This window comes from Anas platyrhynchos, chromosome 1 (genome assembly GCF_047663525.1).
Source record: "Anas platyrhynchos isolate ZD024472 breed Pekin duck chromosome 1, IASCAAS_PekinDuck_T2T, whole genome shotgun sequence".
NCBI lineage: Eukaryota > Metazoa > Chordata > Aves > Anseriformes > Anatidae > Anas > Anas platyrhynchos.
In genome coordinates this window covers 76,223,391-76,240,702 of record NC_092587.1, presented here as the reverse complement: position 1 = coordinate 76,240,702, position 17,312 = coordinate 76,223,391, and the positions used below count along the sequence as shown (strand labels likewise).

Below are 17,312 nucleotides of genomic sequence, written 5' to 3'. Positions count from 1 at the left end.
ATTTTCTGTGCACTAGCCTCTTTGAGATAGGTAGAGTTTGACTTCAAGATTGTTTTGAGATTACGAAAATGCCCTGTCTCATTTGCACTCCTCCTTTAAAACCAATGGAGGGTAAATGACGAAATGGTCTTGACCATTCCAGGAACAGCTGGAGTAGGGTTTCTTATCAGGTAGATGTAATCAATTGATCATCTCTTTATCTTCATTTTATTGCAAGATTTATCCATAGAAAAGGTGGTCTTTGCTAAGAGAAGATGAGAAGACAGAAGCTACTTTGCCTTTAGCTGTTTATTAGCTATGATAGTTCTATTTCAAAAAAAAAAAAAAAAAAAAAAAGCTAACTGAAGTTGTATGAGAAACAATTCAGCTTCCAGTTGGAAGGAGTCCCAGTGACTATGGTTATATTAGAAATCCCCACATAATGCTGTAATGCTGTCACTTATCTTGACTCTGTAGCACTTTTACTTACTTTCCCTAAATGCATTTTCATACCCAGTGAGTATGTTCATTTTGCTTACAAAGTGAGTTCTTCATTTCTCTCATGTAGTATTTCTCTGTTTTCAGAATATACCATCTCTCTGTAGGTCACTCACTAGATTTCTCTAGTGAGAGAATGTAGAGGGACTGCTTGTTACGATGAGGGGCAAATGTCAACAGGGGCTCACAAGATGACATCTTTCGTACGAAGACTTCTGCCAGGTGAGTTGTCAGTGGGTGGCAGCTTCTGCACAAGGGCTCTCTGTTGTTTACTTGCTTGTTTAGTACACATTTGCAATACTGTCTTGGACAGTGAAATCTAGGTCAAACCTCCATTTCCTGAAGCTACATTTCCCTTTCAGCTAGTGAAGTGTTACTTGAGAGCTTTATCTTGCAGCTACTGTTTGTTTGTTTGTTTGTTTGTTTGTTTTTTTGTTTGTTTGTTTTTTAATTGATTTTTTTTCTTTGTTTTGTTTTCCTTCCAGAATGGAATCATACCTTAGCTATACCCATGACAAAGCTATTTTTTCAGACCTGTGTCTCTTCTTCCTAGTCCTTTAACCTTGATAACCCCATTTTCATTCCTTGTATGAAAAAGTTCTCTGGAAAGGCAAAACGACTACAGTAACTACCTCAGATGCCCTCCATCAGGCTATAATAGGAGATGTTTGAATGTCATAGCGAATGTTGTTGTTGCTACAAGACAAGTTTGCCAAATTCAGGAAACTGTCTTGGTATCTTACATCTCTTATGCCCAGAAATCCAGCCCAATTTCACATTTCCAGATTGGAACAGGTAGGTGAGGGAGTTCTTTAAGCACTTTGACTTCTGAGTGTCTGTTTCCTTTACATATGTTCCCAGTTCACCTCTTCATGGCATTTTAGTGGAAGTGTTATGCAGTTTCTATTACTTGATCTAGATGTCTAGTACAAAATACACTTCAGAATGAAAAGACCATCTGTCAGTGAGAACTAAAGTGTAGGTATAATGATATTAATGAATGCAGCTTAAAGATGTTCCCATCTGGTGTAATTCTGCCTAACTCTAACTCTGTTCTGAAGATATAGGAAGTTGTTACATCAGACTTTTGCACAGGGAGCTACCAGTTGGCTGGAGCACATTTGTTAAAGTTTGTTCAGCAATGAAGATATTTTAGCCTCCATCAGGTAGTAGATGATGCATGTAGTGCGTTGTCTTCCTAATGGCCAGAAAGGTGCTTTGTATATAACAACTTCAAATAAAGTTTTTCAGAAGACATTCACATGGGACTTCAGAAAGAGTTCTTCAGTGATTTTTGTTACAAATTGCCTGCTTATGCCCTCATGCTGTTTAACCTCATTATGTCAAATGGCTGCTGTCTGTCAACAAGGACAAATTCTTCCCAGTCTCACAGATGTTAAGTTAAAATATTTTTAACATATTTTGAAAAATGCTAGAAGAGAGAATTGGGCTCTTGAAAACTGAATATGGTTGAGTGCTTGTCACAAGTCACCATGACTTTGTTTTGCTATAGCTGGTTAGGGAATATTTCAAGTGTACTACAGGCATAGCAGATTGTGTTATGAACATGTTGTTTAAACTGATTCTTCATAAAGCATTTCTCTGTGTTGCCCATTCAATGTGGTAAATATATTCTTATCATGTCCTGCAGCTTTTTCTCCATCTATCAAGCCAAAGGCCCTGAATCCTTCTCCAGACTAAGACTCCTTAGCCTATTTAGTTGTTCTTAATGAATGTCATCCAGTAATCTTGATTATCTTTGTTGCCCTTCCCTGTGTTTGTTTCGGGTTCTACTTCTTACTTTTGAGATGCAAGGATTAGAATAATATCCAACGGATATTAAATTAAAGATGTGTCTTTTCACTCATCTGAGTGTTTGTCGAATCATCTTACTCATCTCCTTTTTTTTTTTTTTTCCTTGGTAACATCAGATCTGCAAGTTTTGCTAGGATATCAACTGAAACTAAGTTTTTGTCTTTTTTGTTGTTTTGTTTGGTTGGTTGGTTTTGGTTGTTTTAACGTTAATGTCAATGTTCTGTTTCATTTCTATGCACATCCTGTTTTGCTATGAGAATGCTTAAGATAAAAGTAGATTTCTGACTAAAGAGAGATCAAAATTGAAACATTTGCTATTTGGATGTTTGTAGAAAGAAATTATTTTACAAAGACACAATTGTTTTGTATCAATACATTTGCAGGGCTTAATTTCTAAAGAAGAGAAAGATTAAATTTCTTTACCATGAAAGATACTGTGAGATGGAGTTGTTGACTCTAGTTTACTCTGCTAAGGCCTACTTTTATTTTGTAGCATTTAACAGTAATCATACTGTAATGTGTTTTAGTCTTTACCAAACCAACCTGATCCAGTTCTCAAAGATTTTCCTGTAGTATTTTCAATTCTTGATCTGTCAATTCATCCACTTTGTATTTTTCCTTTATTACATGTCCAGAAATAAGTGTAAAAAGTAGGAATTTTAAGTCAATACCAGCAATGTAGGTAACTTGCAAAATGTTAAAAAAAAATTGTCAAAAGCATGTATGTACTACCAAAGAAAATTCAGTATTGCAAAAAAGATGCCAGATAAATGTCAGCCAGGATATACACATAGATTTCTTGGAAATTTGTAGTCATTATTTTGGATTAAAACTGCTGATACATATGTACTTGTTAAAATTAGTCTATAGCCATTTTATTATACAAAAATGTTTCGTAAGTCATAGAGGAGTTTCACAAGATACAAAACATTCTTTTAGTGTGTTATGCAGGCTTACTACAAAAAAAACCATTATAGATCATGAGGAACAGCTATTCAGCTGCTTCAGAAATTATCTGTCATAATACTAAAAATAAAGCACAATAGTGTATACCAAATCATCATCAGTGTGTGTGGTGTCTAAATTTAAAAAGAAGAATTTTAAAATAAAACAAAACACTTAAAATCACGTGAATGTAACACTTTCCAGCAAAGAGATAAAACTCAGAAAATATGCATGGGAAAAACAACAGAAAGATCACAATCTCCTTTACAATCCCATGCAAAAGCTGAGCATTTTTATCTTGGGTTAATGTACTTTCTAGAGTTCCTTTTAGAATACAGATCACTTAAAAATTGTTTCATTCATATGATTTAAAAAAAAAAAAAAAAAAAAAAAAGCTTCAATTTTAAGCATGGTACAGGTTGAACATGTATTTTTTGCAAAGACAAATTAAAAAATCCAAAAACCCATCTAATGTAGATGAGATGCCTTGCTCTCAGCTGGGTTTCTTCAAGTTCTCTAACAACAAATCTACAATCCCTTGCCATTGCAAACACTCACTGGCTACTGACAAATGCTCTACGAGAAAAGTCACCCTCAGCGACATACTAGACATGTCTGGGAACAGGCAAATGACAAAAACATGACAACAAAAGGAAATTATGAGCGACAGTGGTATGGCCTTAGGTTCATGGATTGAAGTACCACTTTTGGCTTAGATTACATGTGGCCTGTCAAATGGGGTTTAGCTCTTGGAATTATTAACTGTCTGGATGAATTATTGTTAGAGATATCAGCCATCAGCAAAATTATCATTACAGCTGATAGAAAAAACGCAAATGTAATGCTTTTCATATGGGACAGACTCCAGCAGGCTAGAGCACAGCTTTTGTAGCAAAAGGGCCTGAGCTCCTGTGGTCAGCAAGCTGAATGTTAAGTCAACCGCATGTGCTTGTTATGATGAATGCCAGCATCACGGTGTGGTAAGGAGGATGAGAGAGGGGATTTTTCCCATGTGAGGCAATTTTGAGTCTGCTTCTGGAGTATTGTGCCCAACACTGGACTGCCTGGTATAACAGATACTTAAAAATTGGAGTGAATTCATGGATATGGGCTGGGAGCACAGGGCACCCAAAGAGAGCAGAGGTGGCTTTGTTTGTCCTGGAAAAGAGAAGTCTGTAGGGGCAGTTAATGGTGCTCTTCAGCTTCCTGATGGGACAGCGAGGGGCAGGACAGCTAGATGCCTCTCAAAAGTACACAGCAAAAGGATGAAAGACAGCAACTACAGGTTGCTGAAAGGGAGCCTGCTATTAGGTATAAGAAAAAAAAATCACTGTCACCATTGTCCAACACAGGGCCAGACACCCAGGCAGGTTGTGGGGTTTCCACCCTTGGAGATGTTCATCCAGAATGTGAGTGGGAAAGGCCTGAGCAACCTGCTTGAACTTTGAAGACAGCACTGAGCTCCAGATACCCCTTCCAACCAGCATTATGCTGTGAGCAGTGGAGTTGGCAATAATATTATTGTGTGACAAAGCAGGTCCCAGAAGGAAAAAACTAAAACTTTTATGGATGTAGGGTGCTACAGCAAGCTCTGTTCCTGTGCCAAGAGAAGGACTCATGTTTTCCATGAACTGCACGAGACCAAAGCAACTATATTTTACCAATAGTGTTACAGAAGAGGGCAGAATGCCTGCCTGAATCTCTTTGCCATTTCAGCTGGACTTGTGTAAGAGACTTCTTTGGATATTGTAGCCTATCAGTGTTGAAACAAACTGTGATAGGATTGCTGCTATTCCTTCAACAGTCTGTTGAAGACTGACAGACAATGAACTGTCTGTTCAACAGCCTAGGGGACCTTGCTGTTTCCTTTTGCAAACCTAACTTTTGCAAACCTAACTGGTCTTTTGCTCAAGCTGGACATGGAGGAGTATGATCAGGTGGCTTACCTCTTCCATGGGCAGTATGTGCTGGTAGGAAAGTGTGTGAGAGTGGCTGGGACTGGGGAAAAGATGCTGGTTCCTCTGAGTTTCTGTGGGATTGGGGCCTTGGTGGGTGAGGGCTCATTCTCCATTTGCCTGTCATTTGCTGTGTTCACTGCTCACTTTCCACTCACTTCCCATGCTCTGGCCACAGGCTGCACATCCTCTCAGCTCCCCACTTATTTCCACCCAGATCCCCATGGGTACTGCTAAAACTGCCAATCTGCATTAAAGATATTTGACACATCAAGGCAGATCACAGAATCACAGAATCACAGAATTTCTAGGTTGGAAGAGACCTCAAGATCATCGAGTCCAACCTCTAATCTAACACTAACAGTCCCCACTAAACCATATCCCTAAGCTCTACATCTAAACGTCTTTTGAAGACTTCCAGGGATGGTGACTCCACCACCTCCCTGGGCAGCCCGTTCCAGATGCTACAGGGAAAATAACACAAGTAGCCTGAAGGAAGAAAATTCTGTTTCATCAGTGTGTATTTTGATGGTATGAACTGTGGAAAGCTCAGGGCACCTGCACTGCACATATACATACATATATAAGTATATAACTGTTTATTCAGTGTACAAAGCAGACGAAAAAAAAAAAAAAAGGAAGAATTATCCAACTCAGTATAGACACAGGAGAAGTGGAAGGAGCTGAGTGAAGTTACATGGATGAACATAATTCTTGTATTTTCTTATTCTGAAGTGCTTCATTTCATGATTTAATGTGCTTTGAATGTAGTCTTTTGTCTTTTTGGATATGACTTTATGTACATTTACTCAGACATATATTAGTAATTTTGAGTATTTGTTAGGGAGGCAGGTATAATAAGTAGAAAGGAGGGGTAAATGCGTAACCTTAGCTTAATGCAATCCACTGACTGTTCCTGTATAAAATTTCACAGGTATGTTGTGAATCAAATCTAATTATTCATACTAAGGCTTAGCAGTGTTTTATCTGTATGCACTCTTCTCTGACAGTCTGTACTCAGGTCTTTAGACTAAAACAGAAGAGAGAGCACACTAGCCACAAGCATATGAGGGTGTGAAGAAAATGAGAGCAGATAAGACTAATTTTGATCTTCATTCTGCACTGAGTTTGCCCTCCTTTAGAACTGCTCAGCAGCCTCATCAGCTCCCCCTCCCCTAGATTTAGCCTTGTAGTGATAGAAATTCATGCAGAATCTTTAGGTGAAACTCAAATACAAATAATATTGTTTAATAATACTAATGTAATGTTATAATAGTGTAACATGAGATGCTCTTGTCCCTTTAATTTTCTTCCTTCGACACTTCTACTACTTCTTGAAGCAGCTTATCCAATAGAAGTACAGATACACTTTCAGCATTGTACAGTATAGTGTATCAAAATCAGCATTAAGTGTGCTCCTCTTGCACACATTAGTGCCTTATATTTTAAAGTTCACTTCATGTTTGTCTCAGTGAAGTGTGTGGCCTTACAATAGAAAGCAACACTGGGAATGCCAGAAACTGCCAAAATTAAATATGACACCCTGGGAGGAAATCTGCCCCCTTCTCTCTCCAAATAGAATAAAGCCTAGCCACCAAAAGAAACCCAGCCCTTACTTATTTTTCAGAATATTTTGCTCTTTATTTTATCTTGTAACAATAGCTGGTACTACATATCCTGGGCTTAGAAACACAACTGAGTTCTGCTTCTTCACAGGCACTCAACAGATTAGGTGTCTCTTAATAGCACCTAACAGTAACTGGGACCAATACTCCAGCTGACTTTTGTAGTCTTACTGTATCTCTCCCAATCAATAGCTATCAGTAGAAATGAAATATATTGAAGTATTAGCTGTCAAGAAGCATCACCGGTAGCTGTTGTGATCCCATTCCCAAAGTAAAGTTATCAGATAGCCAGACCTGGGCTGAACTGACTTTATTTGATGGTTGTGTTATCGATCACAGCCATTGAAGTAGACTACTTCGAAGCTATGAAAGTGATGCTGGAGGCACACAGCTTTGGGATGGAAAGTCACATGATGGTGCTGATTCTGTTTGTCTTGCCAGTGTACTGTACATCTCAGAGGGTCTGGAGATTTCTGCTGAAGCCCCCTGAGAGTCCACTGCTATTGCTGTAAAAGCACAGGACACCTGATGCTTGTGAGCTCCTCCAGTGACTCTGAAATCAGCTGCACCTCAGCATTCACCATGAACTTAATTCTCTTTTGTGTTTGTATGTCTCACAGCAAAATCTCCAAAATCATTTCAGGCACCTGTCTGTATACGGTGTGCTAGAAATGGTCATGAAAGAGAAAAGCAATACTGTTTCTGGTTTACCACTGCCCTACGTCTATGCTACACTGTGGGCTGCTCCTCTTCATCCTAACTCCGTAACCTTGTGTGGCAGCAGCCCTGAGTGAGTCAGGACTACAATTCGTGTGTACCAGAGTGTGCTGTGCAGTTTAATAATGGGGAGAGAAAGAGGAGTGCAGAAAAACGATCCTGCTAAAAGGGTGCTTTTGTAGATGATGACAATGTCATGCTTCTGACAAATATTGTTATCCATCCATAATCCAGATGGGTATTAGCGGCTGTATGAGCCTGTCATAAAACTTAATATTTATAAAAGCATGTGCAGTTCTGAGTGCATAGATCTCCTGGGCTTAATTTTGCAAACCATGCTGGCACCAAACAGAGCTCAGAGCAGATGTATTTAGAAAGTGAAAACAAATATTATGCAATTTTTTCCACAAATGCCTGGCACAGGCGGACCACCTCCAGTATTTACTGACAGCAGTACAAACCAATTGGACAGAGCAGGATAGCTGATATAAAATACTCAATGGCAGAAGGAAGCCTTGTAAATAAAAACAGTTATCATACGGTATCATGGGTGGCGTCTCGTTGAACAAGCGCATGTCCTCTGCCAGGACACCCCTAAAGCAGCGTGTCTGAAGAGGTGTCACAGGCAGCCAGGATGGGGCCTGGAAGCATTGATAAAAATTTCTTTCATATCAGGTGAAATCCCATGCACAATAATTACAGTGTTGCCATGGGATCCTTCACCAAACCAGATTTTTTTTTTTTTTTTTTTGCTGCTCCCCCATTTCAATGCCAGTGATATTAGCATTTCAAATAAAGGCTATACATACAAAAGATAGCTTGGGAAGCCAGCTTGGATAAGGCCCAGTGGTCTCAATGTGTGTTAGTGAGTTGAGCCAGTAATATTTTTATTACAATGTTAGCCTTGAAGAGATTGATGTCTCTCATGTCTGCTGTTGAAGGTTGTCACTGACTCTCACTGTTGTTACTGCTCCATCAAAGAGACTGCAGCTCTGTAAAGAGGGATGGCTTGAAAAGGTCAAGCAAAAAAGGATTTGCTGGCCATGGAAGTGTCCTGTCAGTGCATGGGGGAATCATTACTTTACTATACATTGTAACAGACTTGACTGACTTCTGTGACCAGGGTTATGAGCACTTGAAAAGAGGTAGTTTCTTCCATCTCTTCGATGTAATTCAAGAAGAGTCTCATAAGCAAGGTGCAAAGTCCTCAGCTGAAAAGGCGTCATTTGATCATACTGGAGAAATAATATATAGTCTCTGGAGCCAGCAGGTTAATATCTGGAGATTAAGGAAGACAAAGTTTATGGAGGTGGTTAAATAAACAATCCCCAGCATAAATTTGGTGGTAAAATTGATTTGCTTATGTAGGCAGGGTTTGGGAAGGTATCTGTGCTGCAGATGAGACAGAGAGGCTGTTAATAATAAAGCATTCGGCCAGTTCAGAATATGAAGCTGGTTGATTTTTGTATATTTTATTTATTTATTTATTTGTTTATTTATGTCTCAAGTAGCTGATTTTCTGGACTGAAGTGATCTTTGCTTGGTACAGGTTCAAGCCAGAAAAAAATCATCTTTTTGCTGTTGAAATAATGGCCCACTATGCACAGCGATAACCTCTTGTTTGACTCATTCCACCAGCAATACTCTGGCAATATGGAAGCAAGTAAAACAAGGTCTTTAGATCTTTGCTTCTTTTCTTCTTCCTTTTGTTTGAATTTTTTAACTTTTTTTTTTTTTTTTAATTCATATTAACTAAATGCCTTGCTATCATTTACACATTCTTTAGACTTACTAAGGAGCTAAAACAAGGACCAACTACTTTCTGAGTCAGTCTCCCTTCTGTGTTGAAAAGATTGGGTTTTCAAGGCTCTCACTTGGCTCCTGTCCCCAAAATGCATTTTGTGTATATTCTCAGATGTGTCTCTGTCTTGAAAATGCTGAACTTGAATCCAGTTAAAACTAAAAGTTTCACCAAACAAAATTTCAGGAAGAAAAATTGGATATGTTCCTTGTGTGGAGGAAAAGCTGGACCTCTTTTTGCACATTTCTTAGAGAGCAGGGCATTTGCTATTTCATAACTTGCCAGAGTAATGTTTTCTTCTGCTTCTCACTAAGAAGTATAATGGTTGAAGTCTGTCTCAAGGTATAACACAATTAGAAGGAATGAGTTCATATTTTAAACCATTTCCAATAGTTCATAAGCTTTTTGCCATGCAATTAATGAAACAGAATAGATTAATGAAACAGAACAAGATACTTCTGATTTCAGATTGATCACGAACCATATAAATCTGATGTGCAAATGCAAAAGTTCACTTCTGTGCTAAAGCAACTTGTAGACAGATGGTTTGGATTTAAAGAGTAGCAGGATTTCTGGAAAGATTATACAAGATTAATGAAAATGCAAGTTGAGTTCAAGCTCAGTTCATGAAAAATCTAAAGGCAAGAGAATTAGAAACTCTACTTCAGTTTGATTTGTAAAGAACAGAAATGGAACTGCCAAGAAACATATATTGAAAGATCTTGTTTCTCATTTATATTTCTGTTAAAATTTCTGGGAGTTATACATATCTTTGTAGGCACTTAATATTGATGTTATGTTCAGATTATTATTTTTTTAAAGATTAGTATACATTTAACCTTCAGAGACAGACTTCCAGAGTAAGATTTAACTGTACTCAGTTACTACCAGAGCAGACTTGGAGAAGCACATATGAAACAGAAATCATCAGTGGAGTCTAGAGTTGAAAGTTATTTTAACTTATCTTTAACTCTCTTTTAACTTATCCTTTTTCAGATGTGAGAAGCTGAGTAGTGAATACATGATCTTAACCTATTTAAAAAATATATATATTAAATAATTAATTAAATTAAAGTCTGGGTTTTCAGGAGGATCCAGTAGTGGTTTAACTAAGTTCTGCACAGCTTCCAAATTCAGCCTGGGGCTTTGCTGGGACCTGGTTTTCAGCTGATATCTGTTTTACTCTTTCTAAGAATGCTCTTGGACAGGTTCCTCCACTAGAGCTCTCAAAAAAAATGATGTTTCCAAAATCACTGAAAAAAAAAAAAAAAGAAAAAAACAGGTGGCTTTGGGGATGATGATTTGTTTTCTTTTCCTGAAAAACAAAACAAAAACCAGATATCCTCTACAGAGCTCTTACATCATTCTGCAACAGTTAGTACTTTAGTAAATGCAGGGGTCTAGGGGGGCAAATCCCACATAACTGATTAATGTAACCATTATCCACAGCCATTGACACTGGCTGACATCTGAATGCCAGTGGGAAGTTTGTATAACACATGGCTATGCAAAAAGCTTTTTGTCTAAACACATGTGAGCTGTTTGGCAGCTGTGCAATGACTGCAATGACTTGATGGTAGCAGTGGATGCCAGAGTAAGAGATTCATTTCAGTAGGTTGCGATGGGTCAAAGTGTAGCAAGACAAAGTGGCTTCTGGTGTTTTGGGTTGTCCTCAGTGGATTCCCACACTGGAGAAATGAGGATGAGTTATGATCTGCTGTTTGTCATTGCCAGAGACTTTATGGCTGCCTCTGTGCTAGTAAGCACCATGGTGCCTGGGTTGGCTCCCAGACATAGGAACCTCATCACTCATACCAGTAAGCTGTCAGTACAATCCCACGCCTTTGCCAGCTGGGGCCCTCCCAAATGGTTGCCAGGCACAGTTTAGGAAATAGAGCAATCCACGGATCATTCCTCAAAACATTTTTCATGTCATGTCAGTCTCTTGTTTTGGGCAGGATTTTCTTCATATGGATGTGGGCAAGACCAGTGGGAAATCATTTGGCATAGTTCATTGGTATAGATGTAGTCTCTGGGCCCAAAAGGTTTTGGAAAATGATAATGCTTTTAGTTTCTTTGTGAGTGTGAAGAAAATTGTTGCCAGTAGTTATGGCAGGCATAAGCGAACCAAAAAGCATCTGTAAAACTCATATTCTTTGAGATCAGAGCATGGGAATTGGGTCACTTACAAAAAGAGGTGAAGTAGTTTGGGACTTGTGTGAAGAAAAAGTGGTAGATTGGTTGGGCTTTTCTTGTTATTGTTTCCATGCCTAACTTTTGACACTGACGTATTATGGTGTGGAGTGCCACAATATCAGCCCTGAGGGGTCACAAAAATTACGGGCTTTCTGTTCATGGACCTGAGGCACAGTGAGGTGGTGCTCTGAGTATGGGAGCAAATTAAGCTGTACAGTCACACGTGCTGTCTCCAACTAGATGATTATACCTTCTACCTCAAAAGAATATAAAAATAAATCAAAATCAAAATATTGCTAGCATTTTCTGTAGTATATGGTATATACCGGCAGGTACCACGGTAACAGTATTTGAGCTGACAAGATACACAAAGGTGTCTTTCTAACTGCTGGGAGAACTTCTTGCACTTCTCCCCTAGACAGACGTGAACTACAATGTGGAACGTGGAGTACAGTGCTGTAGTTTGAATTGGGTCAATGCAGAGCTTACCCACTTCCCCCTGCCTTACATGCGTCAGCAAACCATAGACTTTTAGCAGATTTTAGATTTCCTGCTCCATCCTGCCAAGAGGGTCTTTGGGCAGAACACGGGATGTTCAGATATTTGCAAGATGCACATTACAGAATCACAGAATTGTCTAGGTTGGAAGAGACCTCGGAACTGGAAGATCACCTAGTCCAACCTCTGACCTAACACTAACCAGTCCTCCACTAAACCATACCACTAAGCTCTACATCTAAACTTCTTCTAAAGACCTCCAGGGATGGTGACTCAACCACTTCCCCGGGCAGCCCATTCCAGTGCCTAACAACCCTTTTGGTAAATAAGTTTTTCCTAATATCCAACCTAAACCTCCCCTGGTGCAACTTCAGCCCATTCCCCCTCGTCCTGTCACCAGGCACATGGGAGAACAGACCAACCCCCACCTCGCTACAGCCTCCTTTAAGGTACCTGTAGAGAGCGATGAGGTCACCCCTGCCTCCTTTTCTCCAGGCTGAACAATCCCAGCTCCCTCAGCCGCTCCTCATAAGACTTGTTCTCCAGACCCTCACCAGCTTCATCACCCTTCTCTGGACTGTCTCAAGCACCTCCATGTCGTTCTTGTAGTGAGGGGCCCAAAACTGAACACAGTACTTGAGGTGCTGCCTCACCAGAGCCGAGTACAGGGGGACAATCACTTCCCTAGACCTGCTGGCCACACTGGTTCTTATGCAAGCCAGGATGCTGTTGGCCTTCTTGGCCACCTGAGCACACTGCTGGCTCATATTCAGCCGACTGTCCACCATCACTCCCAGGTCCTTCTCTGCCGGGCAGCTCTCCAACCACTCATCTCCCAGCCTATAGCTCTGCTTGGGGTTGTTGCGCCCCAGGTGCAGGACCCGGCACTTGGCCTTGTTGAACTTCATGCAGTTGACCTCAGCCCATCGGTCCAGCCTATCCAGATCCTCCTGCAGAGCTTTCCTACCCTTGAGCAGATCGACACACACACCTAACTTGGTGTCATCTGCAAACTTACTGAGGGTGCACTCAACCCCCTCATCCAGATCATCGATAAAGATATTAAAGAGGACTGGCCCCAGCACCGAGCCCTGGGGAACGCCACTAGTGACTGGCCTCCAACTGGATGTAACTCCATTTGCCACAACTCTTTGGGCCCGGCTACCCAGCCAGTTTTCAACCCAACAAAGCATACTCCAGTCCAAGTCATGAGCAGGCAGTTTCTTGAGGAGAATGTTGTGCGGAACAGTGTCAAAGGCCTTAGGAGTGTGTGAACAAGCCATTAAGAACGGAGTTGTCACAAGAAAGAAGCTCTTTCTGCAGCAATTAAGATGACTTCTACAGAGCAGGTAGATATGAGAGGATTGCACTGGCATTCATTTACTGTGACCTGATAGATGAAGGTAATCTCTTGCAGTGTGCACTTGTAGCTACAGATGGTAGTCAGTTTTGATGTAAGGGGGTTACTCTTAGTTTCGTAGTCATGCTGTTCACAATTACAGCAGTGACCAGGAAGAAGCTCTTAGGATCTGTGCTTTTGCAGACGTGGAAATTATAGCTAGAGATTCTCTGACAAAGGACATGGATAAATCTGTAAAAAGAAAAACATGGCTAATAAACACTGTTCTGTCTGAGGCAGGTGTGTTCAAGACTAACTGGAGGAACAGCATCAGTGAAATGTGTGAAGGCAGAGCAATGGTTGAGCAAGTTAACCTGTTTTGGAGAAGATCATGTTTTTGTCTAATCACCACCATGATTTTTTTTTTTCATTTATTTATATATTTTCATGAAATGCAGACTGAAAATATCAGGAGGATAAGTATTTGGACAATATTCCAAATATATCCTAGCTGGAGAAAAGCAATAATGCAGGGACCCACCTTTGGAGTCTCCCCTCTTCCTTCTCTACGTCTAGCTGGTGTCAGCCCTGGCTCTAGTTTTGGTCAGCAACTGAGGCTGACTCAGGACTGGCTCAAGGGAGAGATCCTTCAGGAATGGAGGTGCTCACCTAGTGACTGGCTTGAAAATATCTCAAGCAGTTGAGAACAACACATTTCAGTTTTGCTGAAATATACTTTTTTTTTTTTTTTTCAACAATAAAAATGAGGTGTAGCAGGATATCCTATTCCTGTGAGGAGCTCAGAAGAAAATCAGTGGAAATCTTTTTTTGCTTGATTTTAACTAGCTTTGAAAGAGTGAAGGAGGACCTATATTCACTTTCTCTCTTAAAGTCACCCTCCTGCAAAGCTGATGCCATCGATGTCAATCTATCTGTAATTTAGTCTGCAGCTCATTTTTTATGTGGATAGATACAGTCTCTTTCATTTTTTGGTTTACTATTTTCTTCTCTCTCTCTCTTTTTTTTTCTGTTTTTAATTGTTGTTGTTTGTATCCACTTCAATCATAGCTTACAGTTAAAAACATTTTTTTTCTCTTCTGAAAAACAAAACCAAACAACCAACCAAACAAAAGAATGACAGCTGTGGCATGCTGTTCTGAAGGCTGCAGGGAAGCAGAGGTCCTCAGCCGGTCCTCAGCCCTGCTACCGAGGTTGCAAACTCATGCTACTGGCACCCAACATGGGGTGGGCGGCTGCTTGCTGGGGTCTTTAGTTCAGCTGGTAGCAACTCTCCAGAAACTGCACCTGGTGGTGATGCTTTTGGGTTAGCACGATCTCGTGGCTGTCAGTGAGGGTACGGAGCTGCACAGGAGGCCATGGATGCAGCAATGTGATCCAGGTTTTGAACCAGAAACAGTAGATCCCATATTTTTTCATACTAACAGGTTGCTTTCTGCAAGTCTTCCACCGTGTCTAGGTTCCAGGCTCAGAGTTATTTCTGATATTATGCATGTCCCAATGCATCTGGTGCAATTATTTCTCTCGCTTCACTTTTCAACTGGTTTTGGTTTACTACTGTGGCTTTTCATTTACTTTTCCTGTATTTAATGCTTTTCAACACAAATATCTTCTTAATTTTTATTTTATTTATCTAAGGATTTTTTTGGTCATTCATATTCCTATTTTATTTATCTCAATTTACATTAAGACCATTTTCCTGTCAATAAATAAACGTCCGTTTATTTGTAGCATGCCATGACTGGTCTACTGTAAGTAGTACTAGAATGATTTATTTTGTGACCAGAACTGCAATTTGCCTCCTTCCAGTTCCTAAATTAGCTGCCATCTTTAATAAAGTCAAATGTTTTACAGCACAAAAATAAAACATCTTCACATCTATTCACCTCTGGGTTATCCTCAGTCCTTTCCCTGCAGCTGCTTTCCTGGCCGTGGAGCTCCCAAGGAAATACTGCCACCCGATGTTGCAGACAGGACGAGTTTTGCTAGTCCAAATCCAAACTCAGCAGTTGTGCTCAGACAGATATTTTATTTTATTTTATTTTATTTTATTTTGTCTGTTTGGAGCACAGATGTTGAAACTGCCTGGGCATTTTTCAAAGCTGGCTCCTGTCATGTGGCAGCTGACAATACCCTCACTGGAGCATAGGCAGAACAGTGAAGATCTCTAGGGAGAAAACTGCTTTCTGGGGAGCACCTGTCCACATCAGCATCCTCTGCCAGTGAAAAGCACCTTACATGGAACTGGAGCAGGAGCAGAAAGAGGTGAACTGGAGCAGCCCTTCACTGCTCTCATCATATACTTAAATACAGCCATGCGACTGACAGGGATTTTTCTTCCTTTCAAAGGACAATTAAGCCTTTGTTCTTTTGTTCTTGCTCATGTTAGCCTGGTAGAAGTGGGGAAAATAGTAGCAAAAGAGTTATTTTTCTGTATATTCATTACATTATCATGAAATCAAAGTTAATCACAGGCCCAAACTGCCTGTAGGTTACTGAAGGCTATTGTGAGGTTATTGTGTTTAGACTGACACTGTATCTCAGTACACAGCTCTCTCATGGGAGCTGTGCAAGAGCACCCACACAGAGGTGCCTTTCTGCAGCACTTATTCTACTCTCCCCTCTAAAAGACAGAGTTGAAAATGTGGGAGGGGACATTGAACAGCCTCTTGAAGACAGTGGAAATTAAGGATCGCCGGGCTGCTTGGTGAGGTTCCTGTGAATGTGAGTTCAATGCCATCCTTATGATGCACGTGTGTGGTAAGCATATGATCCTGGGAAAGAGGAGTTGTCTTTACTTGGATAGCATGCCCTACTCAGGGAAACATACTTTTATATGTCCCAGTGCCAGTGCCTCCACAGGAGAAGGTGCTGCTTCGGGAAGAGCTGGTGGCCCTTGTGTACCCCATCTGTGCTGTATTTCAGGGGCTGCCAAGTGCTTTGGAACAATTTAGAATGAAAAGTCATTATTATTTTCCAGACATTACTAGGAGGATGAGAGAAGCACCTGGTTCTTACTATATAACAAACAGTGATACATACTGCAGGCTGGGTGCCATAGCTTCACATGCCTTGCTCTGCAGCCGAGATATATCTTTTAATAGAATATGCTTTTGCAACTCCCTGGAGTCCTGCTGTTCACTTATTTGATTTGTTTTTGTCTCTCATTTCTCTCTCTTTTTCTTTTAATGTCTCAAGACCTACTTAAAAGAGAGAGGAGTTTTTGTTGATTTCCTTTCTAGAACAAGCTGACAATCCTGTATACCAAGACATTCCCCTGCACAGGTATTCTTACTCTTTGAGTCTCTTTTGGTTCATTATGTGTTGTTTGGGAGGAGGTCTGAAATAAGATGTGATAATTCCCTGACTTTCATCCCACAATACAGGTGTTGACACTGAGGCATTCACCAGCACATGTAGCCTACCCCTACTGGCAATGTTTTGCTGGGCTATCTGGGGTCCCTTTTTACCTCCATCGTGCAGCAGTGCACAATGAAATAATTCCTGTAGCCATTCCAGATGGCATTTTCAAGCCTTAGATTGTGATCTGCAGGGAGGTGGGATCTTCCCCTCTCCTGTCACTGATGTTGAAAGTCTCTGCCTTGCATGTTTCTGCATGGCTAAATTAGCAGATCCCTCCACACTCAAGCAGGGCCAGCCAACCCCAACATCCCTGCCTCTTTCTGCACCCCTTGGACAGAGGTAATTTTTGATTTGGCAAAGCATTAAATTTTCTGACTTAGAAATCTGTGAAGAAATTGGAGTGTCAGCAGGTAATTTTATAGCTCTTGGGTTTCTTTCTGCAGCTGTAAATAGCAGAAGAGGCAGACCAGGATTTGTCCCCTCTGAGGATTCTAAATCCTCAAGTGATAAAAGTCAAGACTGTAAATCCTACCTGTATGTATTTTCAGCTAATACTGAAAAAC

The 17,312-nt window shown here is 40.4% G+C and overlaps 1 protein-coding gene across 2 annotated transcripts in view; it reads left to right on the top strand.

The window, feature by feature from the left end:
- Positions 1 to 339: 339 nt before the first annotated feature.
- Positions 340 to 17,312, top strand: part of LOC101801341 (sulfotransferase 6B1) — a 98,395-nt gene continuing 81,422 nt past the window's right edge. For both annotated transcript variants that reach the window (XM_072042279.1, XM_072042275.1), the window contains exon 1: positions 340 to 699. The gene's annotated coding sequence lies outside the window, so the exon portion shown is untranslated. The remainder of the gene's footprint in view (positions 700 to 17,312) is intronic.